The 14,770-nt window shown below is 33.5% G+C and overlaps 1 protein-coding gene across 1 annotated transcript in view; it reads right to left on the bottom strand.

Annotated features, from left to right (window-relative positions):
* The window catches only part of LOC127734818 (uncharacterized), a 70,466-nt gene that overhangs the window by 44,666 nt on the left and 11,030 nt on the right, over positions 1–14,770 (bottom strand). The gene's annotated exons all lie outside the window — the stretch shown is intronic.

Raw genomic sequence — 14,770 nt, 5'->3', positions numbered from 1 at the left:
AACAAGTCCCCGTAAATATGCCATGTAAAATAAATCTGAGTGTCATATGGTATGTGATGTACATAATTTTTTTACTAATCGTTAATACTCTTACTTACAGGAAGTTCATACATAGAAGAAGTTGAATTTTTGCACTCATCAAGTTATAGTTACCGTTTATCTTTTAAATTTACATTTGATGATACGGTTGTTATGTCAAGAGACATAATAAGTCGCCATCGGAGAAATTTCTGGATTTTCCAAAGTTAAAAATCACTTAAAAAATTTTTATTAAATATTTCGTGGTCCACAAATAAAGCCTGTCGTCAAGTAAAGATTTGTCATTCAAATACACGTACTCTGATGTTATGAGTCAGGACTTTGGATTAAAAAAAAACTGTCAGCGGCCACATAGATGCAAAATCTTTTATTTATCTATTTGCACCTTTCAAAATCGACCGTTTTGTGAAAATTGTCTTTAATTCTTAAAAAGTCTACAAGAGGAGCGAAAGATACCAAAGGGACATTCAAACTCATCGAAGTCGAAAATAAACTGACAACGCCATGGCTAAAAAAGAAAAAGACTAACAGACAAACAATAGTACACAAAACACAACATAGAAAACTAAAGACTAGGCCACACGAACCCCACCAAAAACTGGGGCTGATATCAGGTGCTCAGGAACGGTAAGCAGATCCTGCTCGACATGTGGCACCCGTCGTGTTGCTCATGTTAGTAAAAACTCGGTAATAAGTCTAATTTAGTAGGTCACATTCGGGAAAAGGGGACGGGATTGTAGTTACGACATTAGGAACATATCCGCTATCATCTGTGAAAAGGATATTCCGTAACGGTCAACCAACTCGTGATGGCGTCCGTAAAATTTACGAAGGGATAATTTCAACTTCACCACTTGAAACTCTTTGTTAAATAGCTTCCTTGTGAGCAGCAACCCTCTATCAAGGAAATCATGATAGGAAATACAAGCCCTGGATTATCGTATGAATTGGGAGATATATACTACGTATGCAGGCGCTGCTGGAATGTTGCTACATAAAATGGAAAGTTCACAATTGGGAAGCTGAAATCATCTCTTTTGTCATAAAGTTTTGTTTTCAACCGACCCTTATTGTCAATTTCTATATGTAAGTCAAGATATGAGGCAGATTTAACTGTATCTGTTGTATTTTGTATCTCAAGTTCGATGGGATAGATGCGTTCAACATAGTCACCAAATTTTGAATCATTTATTGAGGGGACATCATCTATGTAGCGGAAAGTAAAGTTAACGGATACTGCTAACTTCTTTTCTTTCTTCATAAGAAGTTCCTGTATGAAGACAGCTTCATAGGAATAAGTCAGCAAGAAGAAGGACACAGTTGGTTTCCATGGGAATGCCGATTGTTTGTTGAAAAACACGTACTCCAAACGTAACAAATATGTTGTCAATAAAAAAATCAAGCATCTTGATAATGTCAGTTTCAGAAAAATTTTTGTTAGAATCAGAGTGATTTTTTACTAAGTAGGATTTATTACTCTCTAAGACAAGATACTTGTATCTACGTTGGCCATTCTTTTTTGTATTTACTCTAAAAGATCTTTGGAATTTTTTAGTATCCACATCTGATTCACGCCACCTCTAGAATATGTAGTTTCACGATAACTTTGAAGCCCGGCTTTGATTGCTGACAAAATTGATGTAAATAATTTAGAAAGAGGTTTCGTGGAGCACTTGGAAGACCCAGCAATATACCGTTGTTTGTAAGGACACTTAGTAGCTTAGTTATCCAATACAGTGATGGACGATCCAGTTCTTCATCTTTGGTTGAAATTCAAAAGGAACATAGAACAGACCTATGATTATCTAGGATTTCCTCTTTAGTAAGTGTCGTGAGGGTTTATGTCAAATATCTCGAAGTTCTTTACTATATTGGAAGTACAAACACGTTATAAAATGTACAAAATCCTAAATTATACATCTACATTAAACTTTTAAAGCCCAAAGAAACAGATGTAAACAATTCAATTCAAATATACCAACTTGGCATTTTTTACCGTCTTTAATAAATAATTTCTTTTGTTTAAATTTCAACTGGGTATCAGCTAGTTATAAATCTGTTCTTTTAATTTTGTCTTATTTCGTATGCATGATGTGTCTTCGTTCTGCAAGTATCTTTATGTTGCAGCATTTGTATTCTAGATGACGCGATATACATTATATGTGTATTTTCACTATTTAACTCTAATTCTTAAGTATAGGTATTTTTTTATTTTGAACAGTATTCATAAACCACGATTGACATTGTTTTTATACTACTTTGTGTGTTTATGTTGATTCTTTTAATGACAAACTGGTACCTACAATGAATGTACGATGATATATTTGCATCTTTAATAAAAAAATTCATTGTTACTCAGAACTGTTAAAAATCAGTAAACCATATGTAAATAAAGTCTTTTATATAGTCAATTTAGAAGAATAGGTAAAAGATGATTTATGTTATGGATTATGGTCATATTGAATGACAAATTTCGTATCTCATCTCCTCTCTATAAACATTGGATCAGTTTGTCATTCACGAACCAGATTACAAAATATAGTAAAAAAGCGTTAGGTAAAAACATTGTGAAAACTATACTGACCATAAACGTTAAGAAATGTACTTTTGAATTTTATTATTTAACCGAAGTAGTTAGTTTACAACACGCATGTAACACACATGTGTTGTATCAGTAACCCTGCTACAATTACAAGGTTACACACATTTAAGTCATTTACATTAGAATAATATATAAGGAGAAGTAAAACAGCAAGCTCTTGTTGTTTGAAGTGTACATATTTCCTATTATACAAGGATGTGCTTTGGTCGATTTGTTACGTCCTCATTCAAAAAGTTGATTTATAAGTATTTAAGTGTGACACTTGATATTAATGTTAACGTTTTTAATTTCAATCCTAGCACTTACTTAAGGTTATCTAGGTTGATCAGCTCTTCAACGTTTGTATTAGGTTTTTGATTAATGAATAGCTTGGCTTTTCGTCGTTTTTGTTTTTGGCCTTTGTGCAGTCTGCATTTATTTTACCTATCCTTTTTTATTGCCCTTTGGTGCAATGTATCATCTCGTCTGTATCAAAGAGGTTATTCAATTTTTGTGAAGGAGAACATTTTTCTTTTATTTCTTATTTTGTATTTTTGAAAAACTGGTAAATTATTGCTAGTGATTTAGTAAAAACAATTATAAATTAGAAGCAACAGTAGTTTAACGATGTTGAAATATCATAAATCCATTAAAACGATACAAATCAAGATTAAAAAAAATCCAAAACAAAACAAAAAATAAGGGAATCGCATGAATTCGGAAAGGAGCGAAACCGGTTGCGACAAAAACAGGAATATATAGGCAAACCATGTTAAGTGTATTCTAACATGATACCACATCTGGTAGACTATCAGTCCCCGAGCGTACTGACTTAATTTATAACAAACCTTTCTAAATTTAAAAATAATTCAGAAACTTAGATTTCAACTCCCTCAGGCAAGGTTGAATTTAATGTATTTGGGTAGTATTTTTCGGTCCTTTGTGGTCATATCGTTCTTCAGATGTTTCGATTCTTATATATCCTTGGCTTTCAAATGTTTAGCTTTGAGTGTTCCTGATGAAGGTAAATTTAGAAAAGCGCTTCGAGCGCATAAAATGCATAAAGTGTTGTTTTCACTTGTTAACTAAATTTTATCATTGATAAAATACACAACACAATAAAAAGGGGGAGAATATACCCAGGGATAACAAGTCGAAGAACCGAAGAAATACAAACAGTATTATGGTCAAAACAAAACCTACGAAAAAACAAAGTTCATAAAAAACTTCATTCATGAATTGGATCCTTCAAACTGCAAGAAACGTTTAAATCTTCCATTGTTACCTTCTATACGGTTATAATTTGTAAGTACACGCAGTTTTGGAAAATAATGTGGTGTATCTTCTGTATCCATTATAAGGACTACCTTCAGGCCTTGCACAGCTTCACTTTCGGATTCAAAAATTTCAAAACGGATACCAATTAACATTATGTCCACATCACTTCCACTCAAATTTAGCCCTTCGTCTCTACTACCGCTGCTTATTTCGGGAAAAAATGTAAATGCATTTTGTGGGTGATTGTGGATATTGCAAATAATGAAACTCAGTCGTCTAGTCCGTACACCGACTTGTGTTCCAATTTTGTGACATACGTATTACAAAAACAGCAATGACTCTCTTCTACCCTCTGCCCTTTTTCCTTAATAAATGTGTGTTCCTGTAAAAGATAAACAACGATAATGTGACTTTGTTTGATTAACAAATTATGCTTACTCTACAAAAAGTCCGTTTACCGTTTTAACCGATTGTAACCATAAGCTACTACTCAGGAAACAAAAGGCTAAATCTTTGCAAAACAGATACTGTTGTCGTTTGTTGCTTTAAATCATATTTGTATTTCGTTAATTGTTTGTACATAAATCTGGCCTTTTATTTTTGAGCTGAGAATAAAGTCAGATCTATCATGACTTGAGCTAAAAGCAGATGAAAGGATAATTGTATGAATTAATGATTCTTTTTTATTCTACACCTGAGTCAGCTGGAAACAGTTTCTTGGATGTCACCCTCTCGTGTTGAACAAACAAAAATCAATAATTTGAAAAGACAATAATTAAAAATACAATAATACAAAAGACAAAGATGTTAATTTCCAATAAAAATTAAAAGAGAATTATCTAAATTTAATATGAATAATTTGAAAGACAATAATACATTAAATAATGCATGGTCAAAACGATGACAGAGCAGATGTTTCCTCTTTAACAACATTGTTAACATCAATCTCGCCTCGGTAGACGAAGTCTTCTCGGGGTATCCAGCTATCTCTAGCTCTCTCGGCACTAACTCAAAACCTTTAATATAAAGAAAACCGCAATAGATGAAACTCGGGGTAACAATCTGCACTACCACCTCCTTAACTTTATATGTTTGGTATATTTTAGCGGCGACTTAAGCCTATTAAGTACGACACATGTTTTAAGATTTTGAATGTATCACTTTTATCTGGAACAGATTAGTTCATTAGGTCTCACTTTGTGTTATATAACAAATCATAAGGGAAGTGAAACAACATTGAAAGTATCCGAAAAAGAAAAGAAATAATGAGAGTATCCGAAAATGTAATGAAATAAATGGAGAATGTGTACATGGGACACAGATGATGCTCCCGCTTGCATATAATGTTAAAAAGAGACATAACTCAAGAAAGGTAAAAGTGACGCTACCCAAATTCGAACTTTATCTGTGTTTTGTGGTAATAAGCATTGTGTATAAGTTTCATAACTTTTAGTTGAGATGAACCAATGTAGAGAACGGAAACTACTTTTGGAACGTACGGAGGAACGAATGAACGGACGTACGGAAGGACAAGGCTAACACTTAATGTCCCCTCCGCCGAGGCGGGGGCATAAATATAAGTAAAACTGGTGAAAACTTATGAAAAAAAAAAACAAAACAAATCCACATATATTTCGGTAAAAAAAAGTACACAAACACATCAAAACAAATGCTGACGTAATTTAAGAAACAGCGAAGCTCTCCGTACCTTAGTCGAAAGATTAAACTTTTTTTTAAACTACATTGTACTCTCCTGGTTTCGTTTCCTTGACTTGTTCTAACTGCTTTCATAACGTTTCTTCTAAACAATTTTAATATCATAGTTTTAGTGTGCATATCATAATGAATTTATCCTTTCACAATACCAATTGCTAAAATGTTTTACCGAACTTGCAGTTTGCATATATCTCTACAAACTGATCAACATTGCAAACCAGTTTAGCTCATAGTTAGTGAAAGGTAGTGTAATAACATGTATGCTTACAAACATGGAAGAATGTTATTGAAAAAAATGACAACAACACGTTAAATAATTTCATGCGTCGAAGCGCTTTTCTGGATTTACCTTCGCTGTATAGTTTTATTTCTATACAAGTATATCAATTGTAAAGGCATGTGTATGGTAATATAGTAATTTTTGAATTTGTATGATAATGTCCCATTTTAGGTTTTCAAATTATTTGTTTTTAAATATTTTCTTAAAATATTACAAACTTGTCTTTCAATCAATATTAAAAGCACTGAAAAAAATATATTTTTCTATGGAGTATGTTTTATTGAAGTTTCAAAGGGAGACAAGAGCCCCATCACTTGTTCATGTGAAAATAGATAATTCATAGATATCAGATTATCTCCCATAGAATCTTATTGACAGGATTATTCTTACTTCACACATACTTTAATGAATATTACATGTTTTATTTCAACTTGTTCTCTGTTTCTTAGAAGTATATAAAACATTTTTAAAGGAAAAATGTAAACACTTGACAATTATATAGCAATTTAAAATGAACTACCTTACCTTCATATGTCTTTACAAATTGATATATAATTTAAAAATGCACACTTGCTTCATACTAACAACCTTTCACTGGCTACAAAAACGGTTTTACTAGTTGATCAGTTTGTAGAGATGAATTTTAACTGCAATCTATTAGATATTGAAGCAATGATTGGTATTGTGAAAGTTCAAAAGCTTTTCCTATGATAATCACTGTAAAACATCAATGTGTTAAAGATGATATGTAGATTATATAATCATTTTGGTGCAAACCATACATATATAAACGATTCTACGTGAATGATACATAAAACAAGATAACAAGAATCAGCAAAAGGATTTGACAACGCAACAAACTACATAAACCACCAACACCCCACCCAACACAGACATACAAATATCAACGAACGACAACGAACAACACATAGGTCAGATAGCATAACTTGGTACATTCATAAAAAGGATCCGGCGTTGAATCAGTTTTACATGAACGGAAATCCCTCCCTCCGTTGACTATCTAGACGATATGTCGTAAAACTAAAACAGGCAATAAAAAAATAAAAATTGCAGCTACCAACTGGATGACCACTTACTTGAACAAAAAATTAAAGAAGCGTCACATAATTTAGAAAGTATAGTCCAAATGTGTTCGCTACTATAAAAAGTTAGCTTCAAAAAGCAAACAAAAAATCGGAAACAACACTATTAATAGGTTGCATGAAGTCTCATCATATAACACATGGAAATTGGCAGTATTTATGAAAGGCCAGTATGTAAAATCGTCTGATCATAGGAAGACAGATTTTCCTAGTTTAAATATATCAATATTCAGTGTATTCGTTCTATTAACGACATTTCAGAAACCCATCGAGAAACCCATTTGGCACAACTCGGCAGGGTACCGTATTCTGCCGAGGTTTGTCAATGACATAAAATATATCACTGACGGGGTTCCTGACTTAGGGCAGGCAGACAATGTTTCTGACACGGGACAGGCATATGAACATGTGGCGATGTTCCCGACTTTTAACCAACACATGAAAAAAGCGGCAAAGTTTCTAATTTGGGACAGGCACATGAAGATATGACGAAGTTGAAAAAGTTTCTTGAAAATACAAAAGTTACATATTGTTTGTTAATGAGGGTTTTTATATATATATATAAAAAAAAAAAAAGATTGTACAAAAAAAAATGAAAAATATCGAGGATAAGTAACAATAGGGCTGCTAAAATATAAATAAAAGCAAATAATAGGCAAATAAAAAAAAAATAAAACAAATGATCAGAAACCTTTAAGAGTACAGAGATGAAGACACCCCAATCCAGATCCTCATAAAAGAATCTACAATACAATTAGTATAAGAAAATGTAAAGCACATAACTTTATTCCAATGACATATTTAGCATATTGAATATAAAAAAAACCCCAACAAGTTAAAAACAAATACAGCTTGCATCCTATCAGTCCCCGAAGGTATCACCAGCTCAGTAGTCAGTTCTTCAGTACTGACATGATTTATAAGAAACCTTTCTAAAAAATGTCCGTTAATATATTTTGAAAGTTTATGAAACTAATGTTTAAACTCCCTCAGGCAAAGTTGACCTTATATATATTTGGGTATTTTTGTACGTCCTTTTAGGTAATATAGCTCTTCAATTGTTTCGATTCTTATACATCCTTGGCTATAAAATATCAAAAAGGTAAATCCAGAAAAGCGCTTCGGACTCATGAAATTTATGACGTACTGTTTTCTTCTTTGTTTTTTGCAGTTACTAAAGCCACTCCAAATACTTATTATTTTTTTGAAATCATGATGTCCTACTCTCTGATATCCGCGGAAGTTCGGTTTATCATTATTTCCGAATTAAGGAGGATTATAAACTTGTCTAGAATGTCCTATTTTGCCAGAAAAAAACATATCCATTTTTAGATGGTGACGTTCCCTTGTCACCATCTGATGGTGTTTATATATCTCAACTTGTACGATTCGCTCGTGTATGTAACAACGTATTAGATTTTAGTGAGAGAAATTTATGTATTACTGAAAAATTATTACACCAGGGTTTTCGATATCATAAACTAGTCAAAACATTTACTAAATTTTATCATCGGTATAAGGACATCATTCGTAAATATAACTCAACATGCAGACATCTTATACGTTCGGGTATTTCACATCCAATCTTTTATGGTAATATTCTTTACAAAGCACAAAAATGTCAGTATTCACCTCAAAAGCTAACAAAACCTTTAAACAGACTTATTAAGAAGGGATATAGTTACGATACTGTTGTCAGGTCATTAAAGATTGCATATTTTGGCTTTAATATTGATTCACTTATAGGGTCTTTGCATCGGAATTAAACAAATTTATTCTAAAACCAGTTGTTGGCATGACACGGGTTATGTTCTTCTCATATATTTTATGATGGTATAATACTAAACCCCTAACAGGAGGGGTTGTGCCTGATATTCATATGATGGAGACATAATCTTTCAATCAATTTAATTGAGGTCTGGAGCTGGCATGTCAGTAACTGCTAGTAGTCTGTTGTTATTTATGTATTATTGTCATTTTGTTTATTTTCTTTTGTTTCCTATTCTGACATCGGACTCGGACTTCTCTTAAACTGAGTTTTACTGTGCGTACTGTTGTACGTTTGTTTTTTCTACATTGGCTAGAGGTATAGGGGGAGGGTTGAGATCTCAAAAAACATGTTTAACCCCGCCGCATTTTTGCGCCTGTCCCTAGTCAGGAGCCTCTGGCCTTTGTTAGTCTTGTATCATTTTTAATTTTAGTTTCTTGTGTATAATTTGGAGTTTAGTATGACGTCCATTATCACTGAACTAGTATACATATTTGTTTAGTGGTCAGCTGAAGGACGCCTCCGGGTGCGGGAGTTTCTCGCTGCATTGAAGATCCATTGGTGGCCTTCAGCTGTTGTCTGCTCTATGGTCGGGTTGTTGTCTCTTTGACACTTTCCCCATTTCCATTCTCAATTTTATATCCACTTGCTGTTTTTTTTATAAAATTAAGCAATTGACAAATTTATCGCTTGAATTGATTTATAAATTGTCATGTCATGTCTTAGAGTTTTCCGTACGGTATGGGTTAGCAAGGGCGTAATATGACCTTCAGATAGTTGCGTCATCGGTAATCATACACCATCTTCTCATTTGTATATTTAAAAGTTTCGGAAAGGGTTTGAATCATCAGACCAGTTCTAAGAACAAAAACAAATAACAAAAAGAAAAAGGATACAAATTACAGAACTAAGAGTCTTGTGATGGTTTATTGTTGCGTCGCTGTCTCATTGATGTATATTCCACAAATCCTTTTAAACAGAAAATGGTTTACTCTTTATTCCATGATCATTTTACTTAAAATCCTTACCAGTATGTTATTTTTTAGATTTGTTCTATGATTGCCAATGAGACAACTCTTCACAAGAGACCAAATGACACAGAAATTAACAACTATAGGTCACCGTACGGCCTTCAACAATGAACAAAGCCCATACCACATAGTCAGCTATAAAAGGACACTTAAATCATTGAACTGAAAATCCTTACCAGTATATCTTACTTACCATGTCTTCATCAAAGTTTCTACATAAGTTTTCTTATAAATACTTAAATAATTTGTCAGAAAATCCTTACCAGTATGTTAACAATTAGAAGTGTTCTCCATTTTCTTTAAATTATTCATCTTATTAACAACTAAATCATATTACTAAAAAGCATTACCAGTATATTTTGCTTTAGTTGTATTCGTCAAAGTTTCTGAATAAGATTTTTATAAACAGTTGAATCATTTGAAGATCACACTTCTTTATACTGCCTTACAAGTGAAATGTGGGGGAATTTTAGATCACTCTACCCGGCAAATTATCTATTCATCTTAGTAGTCGAATACTTAGTGTCATATGATTTGATAATCATATATAATAGTGATGTGACTATACTGGTTTCCATGAAAGTTCTGATTTAAACAACATACATGAACAAGGAAAAATAAAAGTTTCGGTTTTGTAATGACTATTCTATATTATTTTATGGCAACATTTTTCCCTAAGAGTGTCAAAAACGTTAGCGTGCAATATTCTATGATATTGCAAAAGTGGAAAATATAGCTGGAATATGCATTGTAATTATAACAAAACAGAAACTAGCTAAAAAATATCAGAAAAAAATAATTTCTGGCAGTTTTTGCGTTTACATTGAAAATAAAACATAAAAAAGAGGACATTCGTACCACTCGTGTTTTTTCACACATTCTCACAATCTTAACTACTCGGCCATTCTCACAATCGTAACTCCTCATCCATTCTTACAATCATAACTACTCGGCCATTCTCACAATCGTAACAACTTGGCCATTCTCACAATCGTAACTCCTTGTCTATTCTCACAATCGAAATTACTAGGCCATTCTTACAATGGTAACTTTTCGTCCATTCTTACATTCGTAACTACTCGGCCATTATAACAATCGTAACTACTGGGCCATTCCCACAATAGTTACAACTCGTCCATTCTAACAAACATAACTCCTCGGCCATTCTCACAATAGTTACTACTCGGCTATTCTGACAATCGTAACTAATCAGCCATTCTGACAATCGTAACTACTCGGCCATTGTGACTATCGTAACTACTCGTCCATTCTTACAATCGTAACTACTCGTCCATTCTCACAATCATAACTCCTCGGTCATTTTCACAATAGTTACAACTCGGCCATTCTCACAATAGTAACTAATCGGCCAATCTGACAATCGTAACTACTCGGCCATTCTGATAATCGTAACTACTCTACCATTTTGACAATCGTAACTACTCGGCCAATCTGACAATCGTAACTAATCGGCAATTCTGACAATCGTAACTACTCGGCCATTCTTACAATGGTAACTCTTCGTCCATTCTTACATTCGTAACTACTCGGCCATTATAACAATCGTAACTACTGGGCCATTCTCACAATAGAAACTACTCGTCCATTCTCACAATCATAACTCCTCGGCCATTCTCACAATAGTTACTACTCGGCTATTCTGACAATCGTAACTAATCAGCCATTCTGACAATCGTAACTACTCGGCCATTGTGATTATCGTAACTACTCGTCCATTCTGACAATCGTAACTACTCGTCCATTCTCACAATCATAACTCCTCGGCCATTTTCACAATAGTTACAACTCGGCCATTCTCACAATAGTAACTAATCGGCCAATCTGACAATCGTAACTACTCGGCCATTCTGATAATCGTAACTACTCGGCCATTTTGACAATCGTAACTACTCGGCCATTCTGACAATCGTAACTACTCGGCCATTCTGACAATCGTAACTACTCGGCCATTCTGAAAATCGTAACTACTCGGCCATTCTGACAATCGTAACTACTCGGCCATTCTCACAATCGTTACTACTCGGCCATTCTCACAATCGTAAATTCGGGGCCATTCTCACAATCGTAACTACTCGGCCATTCACACAATCGTAACAACTCGGCCATCTTGACAATAGTAACTACTTGGCTATTCTCACAATCGTAACTACCGGGCCATTTTCACAATCGTTATTACTGGGCCATTGTCACAATCGTAACTACTCGGCCTTTCTTACAATCGTACCTTCTCGGCCATTCTCACAATTGTATCTACTCGTCCATTCCCACAATGGATAATAAAATGGACTTAGTTTTACTCAAATTAACCATTAAGACACAGTCTAAGTTTAAAGTTTTTTCAGACATCCGAAACTTTGTCAAACCTTTATGGAATTTTATAAAACCTGGAAAGAAGTTTAATAATCTTAAGACAGTAACCAGCGAAAAAAAATGAAAATATTCTTTTCAGTTTTTCCGTATTTAACTGATTAATGGACTTAGTTGTTGTTTTTTTTTGCAGTAAACAATGAGTTACATTCTGGTGTTAAAATGTTTTAGTTTTACAAAGTTTATAGAATTTTAGGAAGCTTTGGCCGAAGCTTGTTATGATTAAGTTAATATAAAACCATATCATGTAATATCGAAATATCATTAAGTAATGACTATTCCATATTGAGTTATATCAATGTCAAAACCATATTATGTAAAGACAAATTATCATCAAGTAATAATAAAATAACATAACGTAATAGAGAACCACATAAGACAGCTTTGGCGTCCCATAAGGAACAGCGCTTAGATTGCTGTTCTTCTTCTCTAAGTCACAATGAGGCCTTCAACACGGAGCAAAAAAACTCTCACTCCACTGAAAGTTTAAGACGGCCACTAGCACCGGTTTGAGCGATATTTTTTGCAATATATTTCTATGTAAGTTCTTGTAAGAAGCAACACCACCAAATCGGGCTCTGTCAAAAATAATATACTGGAAAGTAGTAAACATACGATACAAAATTGTCCCTACGTATTGGTGTAAATACCAAACTATAAACAATGTATTTTGGTAATTTTGGTAACAAATGAAAGGTGAAGTATGGTGATCTTTATAGAACACATTTTGACATATAATTTTGAATAATACAAAAGTGTATGAATGAATTCTAAAATTCATGGCATGTATTTCCTGATTCTCAGATATGAACTACCTGGTTTGGTGTATCCAAAGTTTCTGTAACCAGTACTGTCTGACGGTATATTGATCCCGCCCGCTCCCGTTATTAATTGAAAGTGAAAATTTTTAACTAGGAAATAAATGAGGGCCAAGAATAGGTGGTGTGCGTCTTATTAAAATTTTAGTACACAAACTGGCCTAAAATTGAGAGAATGTTGTGGCACACACAAGAAAATTAACCTCAAGAATAAATACACCATAACTTTAAAAAAATAAATCAGGAGCATACAACTCAAGCACAGGGTAACTTTATACGGCCTGTGCATGCATGATATCACTATCTGTAACATAGTTCTATATCTGCATATTTATCGTCTACTATATAAATGATAATTAAGTTTAAAAGTTCAATACTTATTTGACTGAATAAGAGGCTCGCCCATAGTTTCAGATTTTCATTGTCAATCAGTTTTGATAACGAAAATTAAATCAATACAATGAAATAAAATTCAAAGCACGGGTTTGTTAACCGTAATGGGATATCTGTTTCACAGATGACGACAAATACAATTGTGTTACCACAATCTCGTCCTCTTTTCTACGATTGTAAGATCACCGGATGGAACTTGTCACCGAATTTTTACTAACAACTAGCAACACGACGGAGAAGGACAAGGACCTGATTGCCTTTTCGGACCACCTCAGATCACCCCGTTTCTTGTCACAATCGTGATGCTCCGTCTTTAGAAGGTTCTATTCTAGTGTTCTGTAGACTGTTTTTTGGTCTTTTTGTTACACTAGATTTGTTTTTCTTCTATCAGAAAAAAAGCCAAATATATTGATCTCCGCTTTGTAAGGCGCTTCTCTAGAAACATTCATTACCGTGGACAAAAAAGAAGATTATACATGTATATTGATCAAACATTGTTCGATACACATTACAAAAAAAATTAAGTTATAAAGAATCAGCTGGCATTCTTGATCTCCACTCTTTAACTTTGAAAAGTAATTTAACTTTTTTCAGATATAGAAATGGAATGATGGAACAGTTTGAGTTCAAAACCTTAGGACAGATGCAAATAACAGACAATGTGACTGTGTTTCAGCACCGGTCAATCATGCATTAACAAAGCTTAATGTGGAATTATAATTCTTGAAGAAATTGATATTGTCATTTGGTCTAAGATGGAAAGTTGTCTCATTGGCAATCAAACCACATCTTCTTATTTTATAAATAATGGCCAAATCCTCATTGGAGTCATTGCGCATTAATGACGATTTTACCAATTGTTTACGTTTTTGTCTATTATATAAACAACTAAAAAAGAAAGAAAGAATCGTAAAAGGAAAAATGATCAGCAAGAAAAGATGGACAAATCAATCTGATGGTATAAATCTTCAGTCGACTACTTATTAGAGCTTAACAAAAAAAAATAAACATTTTGTCATGAATTATATTATAATCTACAATGTTGTCGATTTATGACATGTACATAGACCTAGGTAGGCGACACAGGCTCTGTAAGACCCCTGGTTACATACTATTTCCCTTTTCTCTTTTACATCCTTAGCTTTCAAATATCTGGCTTTGAGCGTTCCTGATGAAGATAATTCTAGCAAAGCAATTCCCCGGGGGTATTATCAGCTCAGTAGTCAATACTGACATGATTTATAACAAAGCTTCCTAAAATTATTCGTTTCTGAATTATAAAATTATCGAGAAACTAAGGTTTCAACTCCATCAGACAAATTTGTCTATTATGTTTAGATCATTTTTGTATATAGCTCTTCAATTGTTTCGGTTC

The sequence above is a fragment of the Mytilus californianus genome, unplaced genomic scaffold, assembly GCF_021869535.1.
Source record: "Mytilus californianus isolate M0D057914Y unplaced genomic scaffold, xbMytCali1.0.p SCAF_3, whole genome shotgun sequence".
In the NCBI taxonomy this organism is placed as follows: domain Eukaryota; kingdom Metazoa; phylum Mollusca; class Bivalvia; order Mytilida; family Mytilidae; genus Mytilus; species Mytilus californianus.
This window is presented reverse-complemented; position numbering and strand designations above follow the sequence as displayed.